Genomic DNA, 25,105 nt, shown 5'->3' with positions numbered 1-25,105 from the left:
TCACTTGGAGGGTCTTTGCAAGGGCAGTGATGAGAGGAACGCTGGTCTTTGTACTGCTGTGGCATTCAGACAAGGAGGAAGCAAATAGCTTCTCCACATGTCTTCTCTATTGCTTCTGGACTGGACTGGGCCCCCCAGGACCCCCAGCTGTTCCCAGGGAAAGCAGAGGAGACCTGCAAGGCCTTCCTGAAGCCCCATAGGCAGAGAGTGGATGTGGTGAGGCCTTTGAGGCCAGAGCTGATACAGACCTGGACGTGCTGTGTCGTTCCCCCTGCGCTGGGTACCGCACAGGTCGTTCCCGCAGGACTGGGGCTTCCTCTGGCAAGAGCAGGGCTCCTGTGACACAAGAAGGAAAGCTGCTTTTTAGCTGTCAGCCAGATGCCAGGGCAGCCACTGGTGGCCGGCCTTGAAGGCTGGGCAGTTCTGGGCGTTTGTGGGTGGGGAAGATGCTGCTCTCCTGCCTTGTAGGGTAGCTGATGGAGGCCTCTTGAACGAAGCTTTTCTGGCCCACCGAGGTGTCCAAGCACACCAGACAAGAATGTTGGAAAGTCACACGTTCAGAGACGCTGCTGGTGGTTGAATGCTCAAGGGGAAGCTGAGGCTGGATTCAAATAAGATGGGCTTATGAAAACAAGAGGTTTCTCCATCTTGGTCCCTGCTTGGCTTGATATCCAGCTCTTAGAGGTTCAGCATCCTTGGCCTTCTTTGCATTTCATTCCCAGAGAAGCTGCTGGTGTGGTGCTGCCTCTCTCAGGACCTTTGGCAAACTCCTTCCCCCCTCTTCCAAAAAGATACCTTTTTGCTGTTAGTGATTCTGGACACTTCTGTTTTCTGTATATTGTAATGCTTTATTGCTGTATTTCTGTACTTTATGTTGCTGCTCTTAGTAGTTTGTATGGATGGTTCTAGTATATATTTTTGTATTTTAATTTGCTGAACACCCTAATACAGAGTTTTTCAATCTTTTTGAATCCACGGCTCCCTTGACCAACAACGTTCTTTCTGTGGCTCCTTTGTGGGATAAGTGGTACAATCCTGACCATCATTCAAGGTGCTGAAGGGTGTAGCAGTGCACCGGTTGAAAACTACTGGCCTATGCTATAAATTCTGCACATGCTCAGAGAAACATCTTTAGAAGCAACCTAACACCCCCCCCCCAACAAACAACCAGGGAAGGCACAGACCTGCTCATAGATTTCCTGTCTTGCTTCGGAACTTGTCTCTTGCATCATACTTGTTTGTTTGTGCCCAGCGGGAGCCTCGGAGTGGACTTGCTTAGTGGGTGCTTGTTTTAAGAGGTCTGCTTTGGTTGTCTGCCAGAATGTCTCTTAGACTGGCACAAAAAGTATTTTTGCAGATATTAAGTGATCTCCAAGTGGCATAGCAAGTGTGGCTCCATCCCTGGGAGCTCGGTGCCTCTTTTTGTGTAGCCCTCTAGAAACGTCTTCCTTTTGCCCCCAACTCAGCCAAACTGCGGCCTTCAAGGAGGGTCTGTGATGCCTGCCCCTTGGCACTTGCTTCCGCCTGAGCATTGGGGTTTGTAGATGATCAGGATCCTGAGCGCAAAAAGCAGAGGCGGGGGGCTTTCTGCTCAGATCAAGCAGGTGACAGAGGGTCTTTCTCTGCTGCAGCTCAGCCCAGACAGAGCCACCAAATGATGGTCTCTTGCCTTGATCACCAGGTCTCCATCAAGGTCAGTGGTGGGGTTTGGGGCAGCATTAATTACGTTGTGTCTGTGGGAGGCAGTGTTGCACTGAGGAGGAGAAGGCTGCAGGCTGTCATGGAGTCTTATGGAGTCTTAAACCCACCTCGCCTGCTTGCGGTTAGGAGCACAGCTGATCCTGTCTGGAGCCTCCTCTGGGCCTGGTGGGCTCTAGAACGTCCCAGGCAGCGCTGCTTCCACCTCCACACCTGCATGTTGATTTGACACCTGTCCAAAGTACGGGACGACCTCTCTGCACACCACTTTGGCTTCCCTGACTCCCTCTCCCACCTTCCCTTTGCTGCGGAGGCCCAGCAACACCTCTGGGCGTGCTCCTGGGGCAAAGGCAGATCCTAGCCAAAAAGGAGGAAGGAGGCCTAGCTCTCGGCATCTCTTGAGAAGCCGGTGCTGCCTTTTGCCTGCCAGCCAGCGGCTGCATTTCCTTGCCCATTGATCCTTGGCTGGGCTTTCCTTTCCAGGCATCTGCAATAAGGAAACTCCAGCTGGGCGTGGAGACAGCCGCATCCCAGAGGCTCCTGCAGAGCTGGGGAAGGAAGCTTCCTGACTTGGCTTCCGAGTGGCTTCCAGCACTTCAGTCTGTGGAGAGGCACCTGTGGGTCACACCTTGAGGTCCGTGTGACTTGCCAAACTGTTTGAGTGACCCGTCAGTGCAAGGAGTGTCTGTCACACCTGTGGACAGGAGGCAGCAGTGCAGTGGTGGGCTTTGGGCTCAAAGGGATGTTTTTTTCTTTTATACAAGCTCCTCTGGCAGCTGCTTTCATTGCGTCCCAGAAGAGAGGGGTTGTTAGGCTATGTTTTCTTTAGTTTGGGCTTGAATGTGGCAGACTTGGCTTCCGAGGATGGCCTTGGGCAAGCCTCAGCCTCCTTTTCCTCATGAATCCAGTGAGGGGGAAAGTGGAAGCTTAAGGAGCTCTAGAAAGAATGGGCAGCAAGTGGAGCACAGGAGCTCTTTGCTCAAATGTCAGGAGGCCTAGGATGGCGGCTGCTGCATGTTACTTTATTTCTAAAAACAAAACAAATAAATAAAAAGGAAGGTTTCCTGGCTCCCTGCATGTGGGCACTTTCCCTCCCCCCTTCAGTCTCCCTCAGGATGTGTCTGGCTGGCCAGTGCAAATGGCATCTGGCTGAGATGGTCCCCTGCCAAGCCATGCTCTGCTCATCTCCTGCTCTTGGTCTCGTCTTCTGGGGGTGCCCTTCCCTCCCAGAAATTGCTTGCTTGCTTTAGAGATGCCTTTCAAGCATGTGAGAGCCCAACAATGTACACATTTGCAATGAGGGCGCTTCCCTTGGTATTTGATGCAGAAGTCACTCTTGCGGCAAAACAAGCTCTTCGGAGACCCTGCACAGTGATGTGAAAAGTGGAGGCTTTCAGAGGTCCAGCTTTTATAGAGTGACCCAGAAAGAGAGCTTGGGGGGGGCAGTGTATGACTGCCTGGCATCCTGCTGTCATCCTGCAAAACAGGATGGCCAAGTAGTGCCACTTGTGAGCGATGCTCCGCCTTGTGGCTTCCCGCCTGCCTGGGTTTTGCTCTCCCCAGCATCTCTGCTCTGCTTTATTTCTCCAGTGCCCACAGTTTACTATCCTCTCATCTCCTTTTGGCTTTGTAGATTTGGGAATATTGCCTGGAAGGGGCGGGTTGATCTTCACTCTGAGTTGCTGCTGCTGTTGTTGTGTCATGTGAATTTTGGAGGATGCAACAAAATACTGAGGAGGACTATTTACTTTTCTCCTTGCTTGCTAATTGGGCCCAGCTGTTGGCCACATGAAGAATCCTTGGGATGGCTTGAGGATGGGTGCCCCCACCTAGTCTGCTGAAGGGGGGGGGGCTAAGACATTGGTCCTAGTGGCCCCCCTCACCGGCAGAATGTTGCTCCCCCTCGTGGCACATAAAAACACAAGAGTGAAGAATGTGACTTGACCACTGAAGAATTTTTTATGAATAGGGCTCTTGTTTTTAATTTGATGAGCAGAGAACTTTCCAGGTCTGTCCCTCTCTTTCCAATCTGTCTTTAATTTGCAGAGAGATGCATTCCAGTTTTTCAAACATGAAACTGTTTAATGGGTTTTTTTTGGCTCCTCCTGAGTGCTGGTTGCGAGAGTTTACCCCGAGACTTCGCATGTTTGCTCCTCCTCCCACAGTGCAGTGAGGCAGACTTGGGGGGAGACCTTTTGCCAGATCCCTTGGTAGCCTGTTTTTCTTCTTTTGCTGCAGGAGGTAACAGGTTGACCAGCCAGCCTCTTTTCCAAAGCTGAGCCCCACTAAGAATAGTCTGCAATAAGCTTGTGCCTCTCAGGCTGCTCTGGCCTCTCTGTTGATCCTTGGTGATGCCTTTCTCGGTGGCCAGTTTGTGTGGCCCCCATGCCTTTCCTCTGGGAGATGGGACTGGCTTCTGTTGCAGGCGGCACCTGTAGTGGACTGTCTTGCAGTGCCTTCTTTGCTCCTGTGGCTTCAAGACTTTGGGTCTGGCACCTGAGACTGTGGGGTGTGTGTGTGAGAGAGAGAGAGAGAGAGAGAGGGAGAGGGAGAGGGAGAGGGAGAGATAAGAGGGCTCAGTGGGGATGAGGGGTAACAAATTCACAGCTGGGAGCAGCCCTTAGGTTTCTCTGCTGGCCCCTGTGTTCTTCTTTTGCCTGAACACCCCCTATCCCTTTTTTAGAGCTAGGTGCGTTTAATGCGATACCTTAACTGAGCTGAATTCAAACCCTAGTTTGCTTTAATTCACACTTTGAAGTTGTTGGAAGAAACTGCTGATTTGGGTTTGTGGTTCATGCTGACATAGGGAGCGTGGGCTGCACCAGGTTGAAGGCCCCTCCCACTTGCCCTGGCCTCCAGTAGAATTGTAGGGTTAGAAGGGAGCCTGAGAGTCATCTAGTCCAACCCCCTGCAAGGCAGGAATATGCAGCTGTCCTTTGCGGGGTTGGCATTATTAGTACTGTACTATGTTCTCACCAACTCAGCTATCTAGTTGATCTGTGGCAGCTCCATCCCTGCTTCTTCTGTGTTGTTCTGCCTTTAGACATCCTCAGCTGCCCAGAGAGAAAGCAAGAGAGGGGTTGCCCATGGGGAACACATGCGGCATGTTGCCATGAAAAAGTAAATATGAGGAATGATATCGATAAAATATTGGCTCAGGGAAGATTGGACCTCCTGCCAACCCATTCCCTTGAGTGTGCATTTTGCTTACGTTTGAATTCTCTGTGAAGAAAATACAGGCAGTGACCATTCCGTATGGGAGTTCTGTTCCTGGCCCCCATGCATGTCAGCGAAGCACATAGAAGCATGCCCACCCACCTTCTGCTTTCCTCCAGGTCAAAAGGACCCACACATCGGTGTTCACACATCAATTGGTCACGCTTAAGGTGGTCACCATCTGTATGCATGAATATACAGTGGTACCTCAGGTTACATACGCTTCAGGTTACAGACTCCGCTAACCCAGAAATAGTGCTTCAGGTTAAGAACTTTGCTTCAGGATGAGAACAGAAATCGTGCTCTGGCGGCGCGGCGGCAGCAGGAGGCCCCATTAGCTAAAGTGGTCTTCAGGTTAAGAACAGTTTCAGGTTAAGTACGGACCTCCGGCACAGATTAAGTACTTAGAATAGAATCATAGAATCATAGAGTTGGAATAGACCACAAGGGCCATCGAGTCCAACCCCCTGCCAAGCAGGAAACACAATCAGAGCACTCCTGACATATGGTTGTCAAGCCTCTGCTTAAAGACCTCCAAAGTAGGAGACTCCACCACACTCCTTGGCAGCAAATTCCACTGTCAAACAGCTCTTACTGTCAGGCAGTTCTTCCTAATGTTTAGGTGGAATCTTCTTTCTTGTAGTTTGGATCCATTGCTCCGTGTCCGCTTCTCTGGAGCAGCAGAAAACAACCTTTCTCCCTCCTCTATGTGACATCCTTTTATATCTTTGAACATGGCTATCATATCACCCCTTAACCTCCTCTTCTCCAGGCTAAACATGCCCAGCTCCCTTAGCCGTTCCTCATAAGGCATCGTTTCCAGGCCTTTGACCATTTTGGTTGCCCTCCTCTGGACATGTTCCAGTTTGTCAGTGTCCTTCTTGAACTGCGGTGCCCAGAACTGGACACAGTACTCCAGGTGAGGTCTGACCAGAGCAGAATACAGTGGCACTATTACTTCCCTTGATCTAGATGCTATACTCCTATTGATGCAGCCCAGAATTGCATTGGCTTTTTTAGCTGCCGCGTCACACTGTTGGCTCATGTCAAGTTTGTGGTCAACCAAGACTCCTAGATCCTTTTCACATGTACTGCTCTCAAGCCAGGTGTCCCCCATCTTGTATTTGTGCCTCTCATTTTTTTTGCCCAAGTGCAATACTTTACATTTCTCCCTGTTAAAATTCATCTTGTTTGTTTTAGCCCAGTTCTCTAATCTGTACTTAACGTGAGGTACACAGTGGTACCTCTGGACGCGAACGGGATCCGTTCTGGAGCCCCATTCGCATCCTGAGCAGAATGCAACCTGCATCTGCGCGTGCGTGGGTCGCGATTTGCTGCTTCTGCACATGTGCGTGACATCATTTTGAGCGTCTGTGCATGCGCGAGTGGCAAAACCCGAAAGCAACCTGTTCTGTTACTTCCGGGTCACCGCGGGACGCAACCTGAAAAGATTTAACCTGAAGCAACTTTAACCCAAGGTATGACTGTACTCTATTTGGTTGCACAGGAACTCAGCAAAGCAGTGCTTTTTGACGAAGAATCTGTTTTCATAACAAATCCTGAAGCTGACTCAACAGACCCTCCAAATCTCCATTGCTGAGTCTCACAGGGGCTGCTCCTGTCCTGCTTGTGACCCATCTGGTTGGCAACCATGAGAGCAAGAGGCGGGATTGGGGGGGGGGGCCTTTTGGCCTCATGCTGCAGAGGCTCTTCTTGTGGTCTTATGCTACAAAGCCAAGGCACCCTGGGTGGGGCACAGAAGCCATGGCTCTCTGTCTGCCTGGTTGAGCATATTTTGAAGATCTCCTTAATTCCTAAAGCAATAATGCTTGGAAGGTGACTGAGCTGTTCATTCCCCAAGCGTAGACTATAGAGGAAGGCAGGAAACAGCAGCAGCAGAAGGTACCCTGGTTGTGGCCTCCTGTGGCTGGAGGGGGCGGATCTTGTGGCCCTTGAAATAACGATGGGATGATTCCTGGAAGGTCACATTAAGGAAAAGACAGTTTTAGTGACTCTCTCTCTCGAGAAACTATCTGCTTATTCAGTACAAAACTGAGGTGGTTGCTGAGCGATAGGGAGTGAGCCTTGGGTTGGGAACAGGAAGCTGCCACGGCAGGACTACCCTAAGCTCTCAGGAGCCGGCTTGCAGTCACTAGCTCATAGGGGTGACCAAAAGTAATAGAACCTGTTCAGGTGTCCTGGTTTTTTTGTTTCCCTGCTGATTTGTAAAGGAGTGAAGCATTCCAGGTTATTTGTGAGCATGTGTGGCAAAGAGTTAAAAGTGAAGGCGCGAGTGGGGAGGAGGAGTTGCCAAATCAGCGTGGAATTGACACTGATTAGCAGCTTAATTGTGGGAGTCCAGTGTGCAATTTCTGTAGCCTCCTGCTCTGCAGCAAACTGTCGCTGCACAGCCTTTCTAGCCGCCATCTGGCAACTCTGGGCTAGTCCTGGAGCAGGTTTAATAGCCTTGTGTGCTGCTTTGTGTGTGTTTTTCAGAGAGTGGCATTCCTCCAGCTGCATTTCTGTGTCATGAAATCAGAGCTAAAGTGGGGAAGAGAAGAATGCAGAGCTTGGAAATGCACTGTTTTATGCAGAACTGCTGTGTGCAGGCGTAAAGAGAAAATAAAAGAAAGCCCCCAAACCAGAATCACAGTTCAGATGAAAAGAAAATGTATTCATTCAACATGTCACTCCTGAATGGAGATGATGGCCAAGGCTGACGTGGTAGCTGCTGCCATTGAACGGAATGGTTTGCTGGGTTCTGCTCCTGGGATGCGAAGAGCAGCTTTGTTAAACATCAGGAGGGTGCACTGAATTGGCTCCTGCCTCTTGTACTGGTGTTAGTTTTCAAGGGTGACCATGTTTAGCCTGGAGAAGAGGAGGTTAAGGGGTGATATGATAGCCATGTTCAAAGATATAAAAGGATGTCACATAGAGGAGGGAGAAAGGTTGTTTTCTGCTGCTCCAGAGAAGCGGACACGGAGCAATGGATCCAAACTACAAGAAAGAAGATTCCACCTAAACATTAGGAAGAACTGCCTGACAGTAAGAGCTGTTTGACAGTGGAATTTGCTGCCAAGGAGTGTGGTGGAGTCTCCTACTTTGGAGGTCTTTAAGCAGAGGCTTGACAACCATATGTCAGGAGTGCTCTGATGGTGTTTCCTGCTTGGCAGGGGGTTGGACTTGATGGCCCTTGTGGTCTCTTCCAACTCTATGATTCTATGATTCTATGTATCACAGGGATGAGAGGAGTCTTGTTTGCTTTGAAATCCTAAGTGATTTGGCTTCTGGAAGCTGCCTTTCCATGCTGCCCAGTGGAGATAGTAGTAATGGGGGACTTCAATTACCCGGATATTTGTTGGATGTCAAACTCAGCCAAGAGCATAAGGTCAGACAGATTCCTCACTGGCCTTGCAGACAACTTCATTGTCCAGAAAGTGGGAGAAGCAACAAGAGGAACAGCCATTTTAGATCTGGTCCTAACCAATATTGATGACCTGGTTAGTGGGGTAGAAGTGGAAGGATCATTAGGCCCGAGTGATCATGCTCTTCTGAAGTTTACTATACAGCGGAAAGGATCAGCCAAGCATACTAGGACTCAATTTCTTGACTTTAAGAAAGCCGACTTCATAAAACTTAGGGAAGTGCTGGGTGAGATCCCATGGACAGTAATACTAAAAGGAAAGGGAGTTCATGATGGCTGGGAGTTTGTTAAGAGGGAGATAGTAAAAGCACAACGAATGAGACGGAAACATGGAAGGTGCCTAAAGAAGCCAGGGTGGCTATCTAAAGAACTTTTAACTGAGTTAAGATTAAAAAAGGATGTGTACAAAAAATGGAAAATGGGGAAACCACCAAAGAGGAATTCAAACAAATAGCCAGCACATGTAGACACAAAGTCAGAAAAGCTAAAGCACAGAATGAACTCAGGCTTGCTAGAGAGGTTAAAAGCAACAAAAAAGGCTTTTATGGGTATGTTCGTAGCAAAAGGAAGAACAAAGAAACAGTGGGGTCACTCAGAGGAGAAGATGGTGAAATGCAAACAGGGGACACAGAAAGGGCTGAACTCCTCAATGCCTTCTTTGCCTCAGTCTTCTCCGATAAAGAAAACAATGCCCGACCTGAAGAATTTGGAGCAAATGATTCAACAGAGGAAACACAGCCCAGAATAACTAAGGAGATAGTACAAGAATACTTGGCTAGTTTAGATGTATTCAAGTCTCCAGGGCCAGATGAACTGCATCCAAGAGTATTAAAAGAACTGGCAGATGTGATCTCAGAACCACTGGCAGTCATCTTTGAGAATTCCTGGAGAACAGGCGAAGTCCCGGCAGACTGGAGGAGGGCAAATGTTGTCCCTCTTTTCCAAAAGGGGAAAGAGAGGACCGAAATAATTACCGCCCAGTCAGTCTGACATCAATACCAGGGAAGATTCTGGGACAGATCATTAAGAAAACAGTCTGTGAGCACCTAGAAAGGAATGCTGTGATCACCAATAGTCAGCATGGATTTCTGAAAAATAAGTCATGTCAGACTAACCTGATCTCGTTTTTTGACAGAATTACAAGCCTGGTAGATGAAGGAAGCGCAGTGGATGTAGCCTAGCTTGATTTCAGCAAGGCATTTGACAAGGTGCCCCATGATATTCTTGTAAAGAAGCTGGTAAAATGCGGTCTTGACTATGCTACCACTCAGTGGATTTGTAACTGGCTGACTGACCGAACCCAAAGGGTGCTCATCAATGGTTCCTCTTCATTCTGGAGAAGAGTGACTAGTGGGGTGCCACAGGGTTCTGTCTTGGGCCCGGTCTTATTCAACATCTTTATCAACGACTTGGATGATGGACTCAAGGGCATCCTGATCAAATTTGCAGATGACACCAAACTTAGAGGGGTGGCTAACACCCCAGAGGACAGGATCACACTTCAAAACGACCTTGACAGATTAGAGAACTGGGCAAAAACAAACAAGATGAACTTTAACAGGGAGAAATGTAAAGTATTGCACTTGGGCAAAAAAATGAGAGGCACAAATACAAGATGGGGGACACCTGGCTTGAGAGCAGTACATGTGAAAAGGATCTAGGAGTCTTCGTTGACCACAAACTTGACATGAGCCAACAGTGTGACGTGGCAGCTAAAAAAGCCAATGCAATTCTGGGCTGCATCAATAGGAGTATAGCATCTAGATCAAGGGAAGTAATAGTGCCACTGTATTCTGCTCTGGTCAGACCTCACCTGGAGTACTGTGTCCAGTTCTGGGCGCCACAGTTCAAGAAGGACACTGACAAACTGGAACGTGTCCAGAGGAGGCCAACCAAAATGGTCAAAGGCCTGGAAACGATGCCTTATGAGGAACGGCTAAGGGAGCTGGGCATGTTTAGCCTGGAGAAGAGGAGGTTAAGGGGTGATATGATAGCCATGTTCAAATATATAAAAGGATGTCATATAGAGGAGGGAGAACGGTTGTTTTCTGCTGCTCCAGAGAAGCGGACACGGAGCAATGGATCCAAACTACAAGAAAGAAGATTCCACCTAAACATTAGGAAGAACTGCCTGACAGTAAGAGCTGTTTGACAGTGGAATTTGCTGCCAAGGAGTGTGGTGGAGTCTCCTACTTTGGAGGTCTTTAAGCAGAGGCTTGACAACCATATGTCAGGATATGTCAGGAGTGCTCTGATGGAGGACTTCCGGGTGGCGCCATTGGTAATGGCTGCTTCCCTCTGACTCGGAGGGAACAGGCTCTACGGAATCTGGGTCTTACCACTACGGCGCAGTGGGGACCCTTAAAAAAAAATCACAGGCGGGGGAAGCCTGTGACCGTGGGACTCAGTGGGCACCATTTGGGCCCCCCAATTGCAAAAGGAGCTCGGCAACGGGCTCCGGAGCGGAGTGGGGGTGGCGCTGTGCTGTGAGCCAATTGCTTCTTCCGTGGAGCGAAGCCGCGAAGCTGTTACCGGAGAGCGCTGCCTTTTTCCTGGGATAATTGGACTCTGAAAACAACTACCCGTGAGTAGGATCAAATTGGATTCAAAAGAAAAACAGCTAATTTGGTACTGAGCGGGAAGGTACAACCAGGAAGTCTGCCTTCCTTTCACTGTAAATAGATCAAAGCAAAGAGGCTGTAAAGCGGAAACATCAAAGGTCGCTTGAAAAAAGAGCTAAATCTTAACATTTGGAAAGTGGTCTCCCCTCCGGATTACAGGAGAGGAGGGGGGAAAGACTGAGTTGAATTTACCTGCAAAAAAGAAGGGGGAAAGGAAGCTAAAATTTACAGTTTAAAACCTGGGAATGGACTGCCTTTAGATAAGGAAAGCCGCACAGTGGAGAGCCTATTTTTGACAGTTAACTTTGCAAAAGAGATACATATTTCTGGACTTCTCCTGGCTTGAAAGTAACTGTTTAAGTGCATTGAGACTGTTGTCTTTAAGTGAATTGGGGGACTTATAAAGACCATTTTTGTTCTTAAAAGTTGCAAGTACTGGCTGTTACAGTGTCCCTCTAGAGGAAGCTGGATATTGTTACAATAACAACTGGCTCAGAGGAAAATTCCACTCCAAAACAAACTTTCATCTGTGGGAGTGACCTTGAATTCTTTGAGACTGTTATGGCAGATGGGAAAGGGAAGATAGAGGAAAAAACCACTAGGTCTGGCAGACAATACCGGACAGACACTACGCAGCAGCGAAGGGGCTCAACATCTGGAGCATCTGGAACATTAGGGGCTGTACTCGCACAGGCTAAACCAAAAGTTATGTCGTCCGAAGACGTTCTGGCACAGGCTCTTGGAAAAATTAATGAATCTTTGGAAAGTCTAGCTAAACAGGTAGCTGAGACAAATAAACAGATAGCAGAGACAAATAAACAAGTAGCGGAAGCATCAAGTAAAATTGATTTGAATACAACAAGTATTAATATTCTGGGACAGAAGGTGAATACCAACACAGAGACTATTGAAAAATTATTACAGGAATCTGCTTCGACTCGAAAGATAGCCGAGGAAGCAAAAGATATTGCAACTGCTACTCAAGAAAAGATTCCACCAGTATATAAGAAATTGGAGGACCATGATTTGACATTGTCTATGATTGAATTGAAAGACAAAGAAATTTAAGAATTAGGGCTGTACCAGAACGTGAGAAAGATAATCTGGTTGACTTTCTTACACAGGAATTCATAGACTTTTGGCAACAGGATTTGGGGAAGGAAGAATTTAAGATAGTGAATGCATTTAGACTTGGAAGAAGACAAAGTAAGAATAAGGTGAGGGACTGTTTGATTACCTTTCGAACAAAAGAAGAGAGAGATAAAATTCTGAATCTGCATTACCAAAAGACTTTGGAAATTGACGATTCAAGCGTGATGATATTCAAGGATATTCCAAAACATCTTCTGGACTTAAGGTTTAACTACGGAGATCTAGTGGCCCTGTTGAAAAGAAATAGAATCCTTTTCAGGTGGGAATTTCCTCAAGGCCTGTCCTTTAAATATAAAGGAAGAAAGATAAAAATAAAATCAGTTGATGAAAAAGACCGGTTCTTGAAAGATCACGAGGAAGACCTACAGAAAGAAGTGGAATCTGGAGAAGAGCCAAAAGGCCTATTAGATATAGGAAACTTGTCCTTTGGATTGCACGGCCCAGAGAAAGTGACACCACCTACAGAACAAGAACAGACACTCGGAGCAGTTGGAGGTAAAGTGAAGTAGCCCCATCATGGCTCTGCAACTGTTAAGCTGGAATTGTAATGGTTTGAACTCTCCTCGAAAGAGAAAAAGTGTGTTTCATTTATTAAAAAAAGAACAATTGGACCTGATTTGTTTACAAGAAACACGTATAACAAGGGTACACAGGAAACTATTGATTAATAAAAAATTGGGACAGGAGTTTATCTCATCTGACAAAGTAAAAAAAAGAGGAGTTGTGATTTATGCAAAGGAGAGACTATTACCAAAATTCATCTTTAAAGACGAACAAGGAAGATTTTTGGCAATTTAAATTCAAGTACAAGGAGAGAAATTCTTGATTGTAGGAATTTATGCACCGAACGAGGGGAAATCTGATTTCTATAAAAAGTTGCATGAGACTTTACTTGGACTATTTGGACTATAATTTGATTTTGATGGGGGATATGAATGGAGTAGTATCTACAAATATGGACAAGGCACAAAGACAGGTAGTCACCAAGGATGGTAGATTACCAAAAACATTTTTTGAGATGACAGATAACATGGACTTAGTGGACATTTGGAGAGTAAAGAACCCCTTGGGAAGAGAGGGAACCTTCTTTTCTGAAGCCAAGATGACATGGACTAGAATTGACCAAATATGGATAACTAGAGGAATGGCACCAAAGATTAAGAAAGTAGAAATCTGCCCAAAAACCTGCTCCGACCATAATGCTGTAAGGATGGTGATGAAACAAATATCAACTGGATCCTTCAGATAGAGGATGAATGACACCTTATTCAGAGATGAAGATGTGTATAAAAAGGCCCAAAAAACTTTGAGAGACTATTTTGAAATAAATATGAACACCAATGTAGAAAAAAGAGTAATCTGGGACACAAGTAAAGCTGTTATGAGAGGGTTCCTGATACAACAGAATGTAATAAAGAAGAGAAGTCAAAATGAGAAGAAAGATAAAATTTTGGAGAAAATAAAAGAAAGTGAGAAGAAATTGAGAGCAAAACCAAAGTCCCAGGAGATTTTGAGAGAAATAAAATTATATCAAGTACAATATATGGAAATGATGAATCAGGAAATAGAATGGAAAATTAAACAAATGAGACAAAAAACATTTGAATCAGCCAACAAATGTGGGAAACTGCTGGCCTGGCAAATGAAAAAGAGACAAAAATTAAACACTATTACAAACCTAGAAGTGGAAGGGAAGAGTATACACAATCCAATTGAGATTAGAAACTGTTTCCAGAGGTACTTAAAAAAATTATATACACAAGGGCCACAGAAAGAATCGGACATAGACTAATTTTTAAAGACAAATGGATTACAAAAAATCTCCCAAGAAAGTAAATTAATGTTGAACTACAAAATATCTGAACAGGAAGTAGAAGGTGCCATTCAAAACATGCAATTGGGCAAATCTCCAGGACCGGATGGGCTGACTTCTAGATACTATAGATCTCTGAAAGAGTGGTTATTGCAACCTTTGAAGGAAGTCTGCAATGAAATACTGGAAGGGAAAAAGGCACCAAAGTCGTGGAAAGATGCGTATATTACACTTATACCGAAAACAGAGACTGAAAAGACTCAGCTGAAGAACTACCGCCCTATATCGTTACTTAATGTGGATTACAAAATTTTTGCAGATATTTTGGCCAAGAGATTGAAAAAAAGTTTTGATGGAAGAGATTCATAAAGACCAAGCGGGCTTTCTCCTGGCAAGACACTTGTCTGATAATTTGAGGAATATAATTGATATTTTGGAAAAACTAGAAGTGAATATAAACACTAAAGCAGTTTTGATATTTGTGGACACGGAGAAAGCTTTTGACAACATCTCTTGGAGTTTTATGAAGGAAATTCTACATGGGATGGGGGTAGGCCAAGGTTTTGAAAATGGTATAGGTGCAATATATTCTGAACAAAAAGCTAAATTAATTGTAAATAATGTGATGACGGAAGAATTTAAGATAGAAAAAGGGACACGACAGGGGTGCCCAATCTCCCCATTGCTTTTTATATCGGTCCTGGAGGTTCTGCTAAATATGATTAGAAGGGTATACAGGTCGGAGCCAAACAGTACAAACTGAGAGCATTTGCAGATGATTTAGTATTGATGCTACAGGAGCCAGAATCTAGTACTAAAAGAGTTTTAGAACTGATTCAAGAATTTGGTCAAGTGGCAGGTTTTAAATTGAACAAGTTAAAAACTAAGGTTTTAGAGAAAAATTTAACACTGATTGAAAGAGATAGGTTTCAGAATGAGACAGGATTTACTGTGGTAAAGAAAGTGAAATATCTGGGGATTAACATGACAGCCAAAAATGGGAACTTATTTAAAGACAACTATGAAAAATGCTGGGTCGAAGTGAAAAAAGATTTAGAAATGTGGTCAAACTTGAAGCTTTCACTGCTGGGTCGTATTGCTGTGATAAAGATGAATGTATTGCCAAGAATGTTGTTTCTGTTTCAAACATTGCAAATTGTGGACAAAATGGATTGCTTCAAGAAGTGGCAGAGAGATATCTCTAGATTTGTCTGGCAGGGCAAGAAGCCCAGAATAAAATTTAAGATATTAACAGATGCAAAGGAAAGGGGTGGATTTGCCCTGCCAGACCTTAAACTTTACTATGAATCAGCAGCCTTTTGCTGGTTGAAAGAATGGCTACTTCTTGAAAACACAGACATTTTAGACTTAGAGGGTTTTAACAATGTATTTGGATGGCATGCATATTTATGGTATGATAAGGTCAAAACACATAAAGCATTTAAAAACCATATTGTCAGGAAAGCATTGTTTAATGTCTGGGTAAGATATAAAGACTTATTGGAAAATAAAACCCCAAGGTGGTTGTCACCTGTAGTGGTTTGGAGTTACTCGTGCGTAAACTGTCCCCTTTTGGAGCTTGGCTGCCTGGGTTAAACCGTCCTGACTGCACAGCCCATCTCAGCGTGGCTGCCTCAGTCGCTCGCAGAGTCTGTCTGTGGGCGTTTCTTAAACCGTTGCCAGCATAAGAGTTGTTTGACTCCCAATCGTCTCTGCCTCTCATTGCGCGGGAGTCTCCTGCGCAAGGAGGGCGTGGGTAGTGGAGGACCAGGGCTCTCCTCACTGACTTCCAAGGAAGAATCCCGGAGCCCTTCCACCTCTTCTCCCATTTGCTCTCCTGGCTCCTTGGTGTTACGCTGATTTCCTTCCCCCTCCATCAAGCTGCGTCTCCCCCTAGTGCTTGTTCCTTCCCCTGCAGAATCAGAGAGCCTCTCCTTCGCCTGTTGCTCTGATGTCAGTTTCCTGACATCCACCTCCCCTCCAGGACCCCCCAACCCCCGCTCGACCTGTGGAATCGATTTCTCTCTCTTCCTCGGCCGACGAGACGGGGAAACCCCTGAAGGAACTGTCACCCTCCTCAGTGGATTCGAAAACCTCTGTCCACCTGCTTTCGTTCCCACCCACAGGGTGACCCTCCCAGTCCGATTCTTCCTCGGATTCTGAAAACCCCTCGAAACTCTCTTTGTCGTCTGTGGTTCCAAATTGTTCCTCCCAGAATCTCTCTAAGGGTTTGGGCTTGTCTGGGAACCGGCGATGGAATACTTCCACCATATACCTGTCATCGATGGCTTCCGCAGGAACCCACGCGTTTTCTGACCTGGGCTCCCCTTCCCACGCCACCAAGTACTCCACCTGACGACCTCGCCACCTCGAATCAATTATTTCCGTGGCCGAGCTCTGGTGTTCCCTTTCTTCTACCTGCGGTTGTGGGATGACTCCTACCTCCCGCCCTGGGAATTCCCGCCCCTCCCTGTGTGGTGAGAGCAAGGACCTGTGGAACACAGGGTGTATCTTCATACTGTCGGGCAACTTGAGCTTGAATGCTACGGGGTTTACCTGTTGCGTTACCTCAAATGGCCCCAGCCGTCGGGGCTGCAACTTCTTACACCCTCCCTTAAAAGGTAACCCTTGAGTGGACAGCCACACCCGGTCCCCCACCCGTATGGTTTCCCCTTCCCTGCGGTGCTTGTCTGCTTGCTTCTTGTAAATCGCCTTAGCCCTCTCTAAGTTCATCTTAAGTTGCTGGTGTAGGGCCTCCATTTCTTCCACGAACTGCTCCGCCGCGGGTACACTCCAGCTTTGCTCCTCACTCCCCGGGAAGGCTCTGGGATGGCACCCATAATTGGCCATAAACGGACTCATTCCCGTCGACACGTGTTCAGCGTTATTGTACACAAATTCCGCCAGCGCTAGTTTCTCTACCCAATCATTCTGCCTCTCGCTGATGTAGCAGCGTAAGTATTGTTGAAGTATACTGTTTGCCCTTTCCACTTGCCCATTGGTCTCTGGGTGCCTTGCTGTCGAGAACCCCACCTCTACTTGCAGCAAGCTCATGAGCTTCCTCCAGAACCAGGAGGTAAATTGTTTTCCGCGGTCGGAGATAACCCTCAAGGGGGCGCCATGCAACCTGAAAATGTGCTCTACGAACAATCGTGCCGTCTCTTCGGCCGTCACCGCATGTGAGCAGGCTATAAAATGGCACATTTTGGTCAGTAAGTCGACTACTACCATGACCGTGGTTTTCCCCGTGATTTGGGCAAATCAGTCATAAAATCAATTGACACCACCTCCCAGGGTTTGCTCGGTGTGGGTAAGGGTTCCAGTAAGCCTGCTGGTACCGTCCGCTCCCCTTTTGCCCTTTGGCAGCGGTCGCACCCTCGTACATATTCCCGTACATCCTCCCTCCCCCGTGGCCACCAGAACTGTCTGGTGACCAACATCATCGTTTTGTGCTGTCCAAAGTGCCCCGCTGTGGGGTTGTCATGGAGTTGTTTGAGTATCCTTTCTCTTAGAGCTCCCCCCGGTACATACATGGCCCCTCTATAGTACAACACCCCTTCCTTTTCCTTTTCTTCGGGTGCCTCTCTCCCATCTCGGAGCTCCCTGATTTTAGTTCGTGCGAATTCATCGTTCCTAGTAAGCCCTGCCAGTTCTCTTTTCCCCACTAGAGTTCCCCCACACACCCATCGGTCCTCAGGTATGATGTGTCATGTCTCCGGTGGCCCCTCTCCTTCGAAGTACTCTGGCTTCCGCGAGAGAGCGTCTGCTCTCACGTTTTCCTCTCCGGGCACATACTGGATTTCAAAAGAAAACTTGGAGAATTCCTGCGCCCAGCGAATCTGTCTCTGGTTGAGCACTCGTGCAGTCCTCCAGTATTTCAAGTTCTTGTGATCTGTACAAACCTGGATCTTGTGCTGCGCCCCTATCAGTAGATGACGCCAACGACGAAAGGCAGCGTAGATCGCGAGCAGTTCTCGGTCATACACGGTATAGTTTTGCTCCAACTTGCTCAGCTTCCTCGAGAAAAAGGCACACAGTTTCCATTCCTGTTTGCTCCGCCCGGGCTGCAAAAGGACTGCCCCTATGGCTCTGTCAGACGCGTCAATCTCTAGCCTCAGGGGTTTCTCCAAGACTACGTGTAATAGTCGCTCTTCCGATGCGAACGCCTTCTTCAATCTTTCAAAGGACTGCTGAGCTTCCTCCGTCCACACAAACTTCTTTTTGCTACTGAGACAGTCCGTGATGGGTGCGGTCAAGTGAGCAAAGTTCTTTATGAACTTCCTATAGAAGTTGCTGAAACCTAGGAACCTTTGTACGTCCTTCCGTGTCCTTGGGGGCTTCCATTCCAACACTGCCTGCACCTTGCTTGGGTCCATCGCTAAGCCCTTGTCAGACAACTTGTACCCCAGAAACTCCACTTCTCTGGCATGAAACTGACATTTCTCTAGCTTGACCCACAACTGGTGTTTCTGCAATCATTGTAGCACTTCCCTGACATCTCGTACATGTTGCTCCTCGCTTTCTGAATAAATCAAGACGTCGTCCAGGAAGGCCACACAGTTCTTGTAAAGCAGAGACCCCAACACATGGTGCATGAAACCTTGAAAACAGGCGGAGCCTGATTGTAATCCAAAAGGCATAACTAAATATTCAAAGGCCCCTAGGGGGGTGAACATGGTGGTCTTCCATTCATCCCCCTCCCTCATCCTGATCAGGTTGTAAGCCCCCCTGAGGTCTAGTTTGGTAAAAATCTTTCCCTTCCTCACCCTCGTCAAAATGTCGTCAATTCTGGGCATTGGGAAAGTCACTGGTTCCGACACCGAATTTATGGCCCTAAAGTCCACTACAAGCCTGGGTTTGTCCGTGTCTTTTTTGTCCACAAAAAACACCAGACTGCCCCCCACTGCTTTCAACTCTCTTATGAATCCTCTCTTTAGGTTCTTGTCAATAAACTCCCGTAACTCCTTCATCTCCCTGTCCGACATGGCATACAGCTTACCCACCGGCAGCTGCGCACCCGGGAGCAAATTGATTTGGCAGTCAAAGGGCCTGTGGTGTGGTAGCCTATCTGCCTCCTTCTCACTGAAGACCTCCTTCAGATCAGCATATTGTGGCGGCACCTCCCCCTTCCGTCCTACTGCCATTCCTGCCACTCGGGCGACACTCATCCTGGGTGTTTCCCCTCCTAGGCAGTGCTCCAGGCAGTAGGCTGACCCAAAGCTGACTGTCCGCTGATACCACGCCACCACGGGATCATGTTGTGCTAGCCAGCTCATTCCTAATATTATTGGGGGCCCCACTAGTGAGGCAACGTGAAAGGCGATCGTCTCTGTGTGCCTAGACACCCTCATTCTCATTGGTGGGGTCTGGTGGGTCACTTCCCCTCCAATAAGCTCCCTCCCATCAATGGTGGTTACTTGCAAGGGAAAATCCAAAGGTAGCAAGCGAAGCTGGTGCTCTAATGCAAAGTCCCTGCTGAAGAAATTGCAGGAGCTCCCTGAGTCCAGCATCCCCTGAACCTTGACTGGGTGCCCATTCGGGAGTTCTAGCACCACCTCAGTGGCTATCGCTGCCCTTGGGGAATCTGGTTTGGGCACTTTTACTGATTGCTGGCCTGGCTGCTGTGCCCGCTGATTGGCAGCCAAGCGTTCCCCTTTCCCTGTTCCTGTGTCTGTTGCTCTTCCTCCTCACCTCCCACGGCCCCCACCATTCTTTGCCAGCCCTTTCTCTGCGGGCAGACTCTGGCAAAATGTCCTGGCCGCTGACAGAGGAAACATTTCTTGGTCGTTTTAACGTCCTTTCCCTCCCTCTTGCGACCTTCGCTGGAGTTTAAAACCTCCTGGGCGCGCGTGCCACCTATTTCCATTGGCTCCTCCGGCGGGGAAAGCTGCCTTGGTATTTCAGGAATGCGGTAGTCATGGCAACGCTGCTCCCTCCTTTACCGCCTCTCCTGCGCCCGCGCTTCCTGCCGTACCCCAATCGCAAGTGTTGCTCTGATGTCAGTTTCCTGACATCACCAATGGAAGCAAAAGCTCAGAAAAGGCTCAATATGGAGGCCAAATGGCCGACATATTGGGAGATTTTGGAACAAGAAAGAGACAAATTGAAATTGCAGAGTTTCGAAAAATTAAAAAACAAAGTGAGAGATTGGCTTCATTATTATCAGATAATGGAGGCATATAATTTGGATAAGAAAATCGGCTTCCAGGTGGAAAAGTCAAAATTAGAAACAGAACTGTTAGAACCCAAAACTAAGAATCTGTCAAGAATGTATAACTTGCTGTTGAAATGGAATACTCAGGATGAAACGGTGAAATCTGCTATGATTAAATGGGCACAAGATGTTGGACATAATATTATGTTTGCTGACTGGGAACAGTTATGGACCACAGGTATGAAGTTTACGGCATGTAATGCCTTAAGAGAGAATATTATGAAAATGATATACAGGTGGTACATGACCCCAGTCAAGCTTGCAAAAATCTATCATTTGCCCGATAACAAATGTTGGAAATGTAAAGAAACGGAAGGTACATTCTTTCACCTTTGGTGGACGTGCCCAAAGATTAAGGCTTTCTGGGAAATGATATATAACGAACTGAAAAAGGTATTTAAATATACCTTCCTGAAGAAACCAGAGGCCTTTCTCCTGGGTATTGTCGGCCAATTGGTGCCAAAGAAGGACAGAACTTTTTTTATGTATGCTACTACAGCAGCAAGAATACTCATTGCAAAGTATTGGAAGACACAAGATTTACCCACTCTGGAAGAATGGCAGATGAAGGTGATCGACTACATGGAATTGGCAGAAATGACTGGCAGAATCCGAGACCAGGGAGAAGAGTTGGTGAAAGAAGACTGGAAGGAATTTAAAGACTATTTACAGAAATATTGTAAAATTAATGAATGTTAGAAGGATGTTGGATAGAAACTAAGGGGTTTCCAACTGTAATGCTTTAGGAGATACGAAAAAAAAAGGTTTATAAATGGGTAAAAGCTTAATGGTAAGGATTTGCTGAACTAACAAATTGAAGTGGAATACAAAGAAGGGAGGTATGAGGAGGTCTGGGGAAATAAGCGTAAGGAAGATATGTTATGGAAAACTATTTGTTTTTTAACTGTTTTTATGTTGTATTTTGTTTCTTTTTATTTTTTCCATTGTTATATTTTAAAAACTTTAATAAATATCTTTTGAAAAAAACAACAGGAGTGCTCTGATGGTGTTTCCTGCTTGGCAGGGGGTTGGACTCGATGACCCTTGTGGTCTATTCCAACTCTATGATTCTATGATCATAGAATCATAGAAAGATTCTACGTCTTCTCTGGATCCACCAGTGAGGGATGTGCCAAGGGAGCTGTTCCTGCTGCACAGTGGAAGGAGGCCTCTTCCAGGAGACGTGGTTGTCCTTCCATTTCACCTGGTCCATTTCACCATTTCCTGCCCGCCCTTCTCTGGAATGTTTTGTGTACTCTGGAAGTCTAAATTACCTGTGCCTGTCCCAAAATGCAATTGCCGAAATGTGAGAGGAGACACTGTAATTCCTTCTCCTGGTTTTGGACTTCGGTTGTGGTTTTCAGACTTTGATTTTACAAATTGTTGGCTGGGATCCAGGTTGTGGATGGTGTATGAATAGTCATGGATTTAAAAAGTGTTATCAGGACTTGTGGTCAAGGAATCCTCTTTGATGATACTCCAGTTGTCGAGAATTCTCCTGCTGGTTTCTGCAGGTGGTGGATTCCTTTGGCACTGCTCTGGGGGCACCAGGAAGTATTGTGCTCTAAATGAAATTTGTGTCCTAACCAAATTTTTCCTGACCTGATTAGGACCAGGAGCATTGAGCCATATGCTAGGCAGACCCTCCTCCGCCTGTGGCTGGGCAGGCTGATCAGGTGAGGCAGGTGCTTTGTAGGGACTGGTGGTGTTGGAAGAGCCCTGCTGCTGGAGCCCATCTAGTCCAGCATCTCACCATAGTCAGCCAGATCGTTTTGGGAGACCTTCAAGTGGCAAGACATGAGGACAAGAGCGTTCTTTCTTCATGGAGCAAACTCGCTGTAGGTCTGTGCTGGCCAGCAGCTTGTGTCTGATAGCAGATGCATCTTTAGCCTTGCTCTCCAGGCATAGCCAAGCCCTCCATGCTTCAGAACGTGATTTTCGTGGCCAGGATGGTGCATGAGTTCGCTTCACATGGGGAGGGGACGCATTTGAAGATGCACTGCTTGTGTCTGCTCAGGAACAATCTTAATATCATCACACTTTGCTTGGGACTGCTCACTTCAGGGGCTTGGGCTATTTCAGGGGTGGCTGGGGGCCCTTTTCTCTCCTAAACTTAGGGGCCACATAGAACAGGTGGGTGGGGCCGCCCACTTGTCAGTCACCTAACGTCATACAAAGAGCCCTGCATAGTGCTCGGAGGTGCAGCTGATCAGCTGGCTTGAAGTCGCTATGAGCACTCAAGCAGTATCATACAGGTTGTTTTTTTTGTCCATAGCTTTTTAACACGTGGTCTCCAAGTGAAATGCAAACCCTCCCAATAAAAAAAACAACATCAACCACATGTTTAAGCAACAACTGTCAGTACAAAGCAGTCAGAACAAAAGGCATGCGTAAATGGCCCTGACAGGAGGGCCAGACTCCCTGAGGTCCAGAAAAAGGAGAATGATGGGCAGCGGTCTTGCCTGCCCATCCACCCACGGGGGCCATTCTAAGGGTCTGGGGCTCAGCCTCCAGCCCAGCCCAGAAGGCCCTGCTGCTTCCGGTGGAAGTCAGGCAAGGCCGTGGACTTTGGAGATGGGAGTTGGGGCTTGGAGCAATTTGAGAGAGATCCTGGAGACTGCTTTGTTGAGCATGCAGTGTTGGAGCACAGCAGGAACCACAGTGTGCTGGTCCCGGGGGAGGAAAGGTACGAATACCGTAGCCGAAGTTCAGTCCAGAGTCTCTAGCAGGGTAGACGATCACTAGATGAGACGCGAGGTCCGAAACAGGGAGCCGGGCGAGGAACAGGAACACCGGAGAGTCAGGAGCAGGAAGCCGGGCAAGGAACAGGCACACTGGGAGTGCAGATCTAGGTCTGGGTAAAGCAGGTACTCCATAACGACGACGTTGCTCCCGCAACCTGGGACCGGGCTGCCTAACCTTTATCTTCTTCTAAGGCCGGGGGTGGTCCCGGCCCCCAGGAGCCCCGCCTCTCCTGGCCTTAAGGCGAGCACTCCTCCTGGGAGAGACCAGTTCCCTTCGCCTCTCTGCCCTAAGCCTCTGCAGTTCAGGAGAGGCCGAAGGGTTACTGGGCCCCGGGGGAGGCTCACCTGTAGCCACTGAGTCCTCCAGCACCTCTGGGGCCAGAATGGTCTCACCTGGTGCCTGCCCCTGAGGATCTGGCACAGGTGCAGGCTCCTCAGCATCTAGGCCTTGCCCCAGTTCAGCCGGCCCTGGAGGCGGGGACTCCTGTGCTGGCTGGGATTCCTCCGGTTCACTCTCAGACTCGGAATCCCAGGCCATCACACACAGATTCAAGAACATAACAATGAGCGTTAACTGTGTGGTTTATATTGTGAGGTTTCTGGGGTTCTTCTGTAGTGTAATGGCAAAGAATCTGAACTCAAGCCTAGGAAGCCCCAGGTTGAAAACTCAGCCCAGCTTTGTACTGGGCAACCTTAGGGAGGCCTCTGTTCTGCCCGCTGGCAGAAGTGGGGTATTAATCCCAGCCCACCTTACAAACGGATGGTCAGGAGAGCTGTGGAAATTCACTGTTGTTGTATAAATGCTGAGTGTGAGTAATCATTTTTGCAAGTTGTCAGAGGTGCCTGGGTCTGTGGGTGGGCATTGCTTTCTGGGGTTCCTTCAGGTGCAGCTGAAAAATAAGCATGGGGAGGTTGGGATACTGGTGCTTGCATTCAAGGGGAGTGAAATTCCTCAGTTGTCTTCTACTCACATTGAGTTTGGACTGTGAAGTGATCAGTTTTTGCTAGCAAAGCAATTGCCAGGTGGAAAAGTTTCTGGTCTCCAGCAGTGGGAGGAATTAAGCAGCTGTTAGCAGCTGCACTTGAGCAGCAGGGCCTGGCCTTTCCTGGGCCAAGGGAGGGCCCCACCCCCACTCCTCTTTCAGCCTGAGGTGCTGCTGCTGTGAGTTGTGTCCCTGCATGGACTGTCACTGAGAGGGAGGCTGACGTGTCCCCCATGGCTGCTGCAGATCTTGTGTCCGAGGAAACGTGTGGCTTGGCTCATGGGCTGCTCTCCACCCACACCCCTTGAGGTGCATGCTGGGAAATGTTTCCTCACCATGACCTTGGGAAGAGCTCTGCAAACCATTTCCGTAGCCAGAGTTGGACCATGGCCAGCTTCCTTGCAAATGAGAAATCAAAATGCAATTGTGCTTGTGGGAGGCCTCCTCATTCCTTCTCCCAGCATATTTTATGGATTTATTCATCCAAAGGAACCTAAGGTGGCATTCCTGGTGGCATAGTCAGGCTTTCAGGTGACTTCCTCATCTGTCATGAAACGTGTATGCTTGAACAGGCAAAAATCAAGCTTTCTGCCTCCCTCTGCTTCTCCCAACAGTTTTAAGATAGAAGTATTCTCTTGGGTTCCTTTTCAAGGAAGATTCATAAATGTAATAAGAAGCAAATGCTCATCAACTTTGCCCCTGTCACAGAGAGGAGGCCACAACGATTTAAAGAGATGTAGGACTTCATCGATGCTCATTCCTGCTGGTGGAAGATATTGAAGGAAAGGATAGGAGGCTGGACATTCCCTAAGCCCCTGCCCTGGCCTTTGTTTTGAGCAAGAATTTCAGCATACAGCCATAGCGAATGTCAGTGATAACTGTTGGGACACTCCTGCAACTTTCTCCACCGTTCTGATCTTGGTGTGGAGTTTTAGCAGAAGTCAGATTTGCACCGTGTTGATTCGCAGGCCCTTGTGTCAGCGATGAAGCCACCTCACTGCAACTTCTCCAAGATAGTTGTCAGGGGTTCAGGAGCAGAGGCACAGGAAAGGGAGGAAACAGAGAGCGAGGGGGAGGAATCCGAAGGAAATATGAGCGATGACAGCGGCCCGAGATCTCCGAGTCTTTCCAGTGAATTGGAAGATTCACAGAAAGGGGCGCCAGTGGTCAGAGCAAGGGGGGCGCCTAGGGGGACACACCAGGAAGAAGGGACCAGAGGAGACTCAGAGAGCAGCAGTTG

At 47.6% G+C, this 25,105-nt stretch overlaps 1 protein-coding gene and 1 long non-coding RNA gene across 2 annotated transcripts in view; both read left to right on the top strand.

Annotated features, from left to right (window-relative positions):
- TTC28 (tetratricopeptide repeat domain 28) overlaps positions 1-25,105 on the top strand; it is a gene marked incomplete at its 5' end in the record, with an annotated part of 138,037 nt that overhangs the window by 10,168 nt on the left and 102,764 nt on the right.
- Positions 7,775-24,878, top strand: LOC308576207. Its single transcript, XR_014003147.1, has 3 exons — positions 7,775-8,228; positions 21,233-22,807; positions 23,437-24,878. It is a non-coding gene; the product is annotated as an uncharacterized lncRNA (long non-coding RNA).

Source organism: Podarcis bocagei (genome assembly GCF_964188305.1).
Source record: "Podarcis bocagei genome assembly, chromosome: 16".
Taxonomy (NCBI): Eukaryota; Metazoa; Chordata; class Lepidosauria; order Squamata; family Lacertidae; genus Podarcis; species Podarcis bocagei.
The sequence above is the reverse complement of the archived record's forward strand: the minus strand, read 5'-3'. Positions and strand labels throughout refer to the sequence as shown.